This window comes from Trichosurus vulpecula, chromosome 6 (genome assembly GCF_011100635.1).
Source record: "Trichosurus vulpecula isolate mTriVul1 chromosome 6, mTriVul1.pri, whole genome shotgun sequence".
Classification (NCBI taxonomy): domain Eukaryota; kingdom Metazoa; phylum Chordata; class Mammalia; order Diprotodontia; family Phalangeridae; genus Trichosurus; species Trichosurus vulpecula.
Window position 1 is genome coordinate 49,874,802 of NC_050578.1, and position 3,267 is coordinate 49,878,068.

At 39.8% G+C, this 3,267-nt stretch overlaps 1 pseudogene; it reads right to left on the bottom strand.

Moving 5' to 3' along the window:
• Positions 1 to 744: 744 nt before the first annotated feature.
• On the bottom strand, positions 745 to 1,170 carry LOC118854602 (annotated as a pseudogene).
• Positions 1,171 to 3,267: the final 2,097 nt, after the last annotated feature.

Here is a 3,267-nt window from a genome sequence, read left to right on the forward strand (position 1 = left end):
CTTCCATCATTTGTATGAGACACAACTTTATTTTTACTCAAGGTGTTTTTACATATTTTAATCTGGATCAATAATATTTCACAATAGCTTGAAATTCAAACCAAAGATGTGAATATAAATGAAGTGCCAAATTCAGTCATATGAAGTAGTCAATAGGGGCAGCTAGGTGGCTAAGTGATTAGAGCACCAGCCCTGGAGTCAGGAGGACCTGAGTTCAAATCTGGCCTCAGACATTTGACACAACTTACTAGCTGTGTGACCTTAGGCAAGTCACTTAACCCCAATTGCCCTGACTTCCATCCCTCAAAAAAATTTTAATAAAAGAACATGAAGTAGTCAATAAGATGCCAGATATATTTATTGGCTAAATTATCCCACCTCACTCTTTCCACTTAAACATTTCCCTTTAAGAGAAGGGATGGAGATGATGATGCAAGTATCTAGGTACTGGTCCACTACCTCATCTGAAAACCCTTCATTAAAGGAAATCATCCCAAAGCCCCTTTAAAAATCAGTGGCATTCCTGCCCTTAGCCACATCTCAAATATTCAAAGAGTCAATCAGTATCACCACTGTTCATAAGTTTGAATTGATGCAAGACTTTACATTGCCTTGTCCACAGGACACTTGACCAGCTATTGTGACTAAATTTCCGTACGATTTCTGGAGGGAGTCTGAATGTTTCTCAGTTGCAATTTTGGGAAATTTTCCTTCTGTCTTCACTGAAGGGCTGAGTTCCTATTACTAACACTGGAAGCTCCTCTTGGTCTGGATATCAAGAATCTGTTGCAATTCCTTGTCTTCAGATCGACCCTCCGGGCTTGGAGTCAGAGCCTTAGCCTCTTCTGCTGTCTCAGGACAAAGGTATGCTTAACAGCCCAACTCAAACTTATGGAGCTTTTTCTGGAGTAACAAACCCCGAACACTAGCAATGGTTTCCCTGTTCTTAAAACGACTAAACCAGGCAGTGTAATTTAGACTTTTCATGAAAAACTCTGAAAGTTCTTGTTCATGCTCTGCACTTTCATTCTGTTATGTTCGATGCTCTAGAAGCATGTGTGCTTCAGAATTTAGAAGAGTTTCTGCTGTTTCAAACTCTTTGGAGAAGAAGAGCTGCGAAGTGTCTTCCTCTACATCGCCTCCATGAAGGTTGCTGCCTCTGGTTGCCATCCATACCCTAGCTCCGTGTCAAAGGCGGCAGCAGAAGCCTCTAGCTCTTTTCTTTAAGAAACTCAAACCAAATAGTGGCCCAGAAGTTAAAACTGTCATTGGCTTTATCTTGTCTTCCCCAAGGAGAATGGGAAGTTATTACCGCATTTTCTCTTTTTGTGCCTCATAAAATTATAGAGCTGAACATGACTTTAGGTAAAATCTAGGTTCAATAATTTACCCAAGCTGAAAGAGATAATATAGTCATAAAGTTGGCATTAGTATCTTCATCTCTTGACTCCTGGTCTAATACTGTCCCTGCTATATCATCTGTATTTTTTTAAAAAAAATTTAATTCAGGGTTTAACAGAGTTAGAAGAACCTCAGTTCTATACAAGGGCAGATAAGGTGATACCAATATATTACAAGGGGATTAAGTATTAACCAAATAAACTTAGTAGAAAAAGAACTAAGGAGTTGTGAAAAAGAACCTAAAGGGTTTTTGAAAGTGAATCATGTAAGAACTGGAACGGAACAGATTGAGTGGTTTGCAAGCCCAAGACATAAGGAGGACATCCCACTGCTAAAAGCTGTTGGAGTTAATAGGGTTGGAGACCCTGTGGGACTCACACTTTCATGATGCCCCTGGCTTTTAGTCTCTTTCTTATTTTAAATTAAACTTAGGATAAGTGAGAAGCATAGAGAAATTGATGAATATAAATGTTATTTGTGATCAATTCTGTCTGCTGCACTCCCTCACACCTCTTTCATGTGAAGAATGGTTGTGAATTTCAAAGGAGGCTTTGGCTTAGTTCTATTACATTATTTTGGGGGGGAAGAAGGAAAAACCCCTCAGATTTTAACTTAGTATGTCACTAAATTACTCTCTTCCTCATTTTTAAAAGTGTAGCCCTCAATTTTCCTCTCTAGTGAAAATCCCTCTCATGAGCTCACTGCATGTTTCTGTTGCTTTACCTGAAGACTTCTGATCACAGGAGCAGAGATTAAGATTTAATGGCAGCTCAGGGGCTAACCAGTCCCGCTTGCTTATTATACAAGTGAGAAAACAGAGCACAGCATAAGTCTCAGAGGAAGGATTTGAACCCAGTTCCTTTCAAACTAGAGCTCATACTCTTTCCCATGGATCATGTTGCCTCCTGTTGCTATCCCAATCTCTAGCTATTCTAGAGGACTCTATCTTCTTCCAAGGGGTGGTTTTTTGGCACTTGTTGCAACATGATTATCAACTTAAAATGATCTTTCAAAAGGTACACAGATTAAGTTGTGCCAGCAAATGTTTAACAACCAACTCTCCAAAAAAATCTATATGAGATTAATTTTAAAGTTTAATCTGCTTTACTAGCCTTTTCTCTATCACTTTCTTGTATACAGGCAGCCAACAAAATGATAATTCAAGTCCCGATTTGTAGCATTTGCTGATTTTGGAGGTATAAATACTTATACTGAAAATTTAATAATTCACTCTCCCAACCCAGCTTGAGCTGGCTCTAAGGACATGGCTGAATGGATTTCCCTCTTAACAGATGAAGCATAGGCAGGAGAAGCTAGCTTGCCTCCCTGTAATGGTTGTTAGGAATGGGATGCAGAATTTAGCTAAATGATATCAAAAGACAGTAGATTTAAAGATGGAAGAGACCTTTGAGGCAATGTAGTCGAACGCCCTCATTTTACAGTTAAAGAAAGTGAGAAGAAATGAGAAGCGCCTTGCCTTAGTTCGTATAGAGAGTAAGTAGCAGGGTCAGAATTTGAACCCAGGTCCTCTGCTTTTTGAGCCTAATACTGTCTGCGTCACACCATGCTGACCCACTCATGGCTGCAGTGGTTTTGTTAGCAGATCCATAACTAGCAGAAATGGTGTTTCATATGCAACTGTCCAAGAATTAAAATGCCAAAACATTTGGAACAGGACCCAGTAAAGTCTTGATTTACAGCAATAGGCCATAAGACTTCACAGTACTTCTTGATGTAGTGTAGAGGTGTTAGTGATGGGGCAGTAAGCCTATTTCCCAGTGCTGAAGGTGTTGGGTTGCTGCTAAGGGAAAAGAGCGGACGTTGGCATTCCACTAGCTGGCAGAATTCCAGTAATGAGCAGTTCTG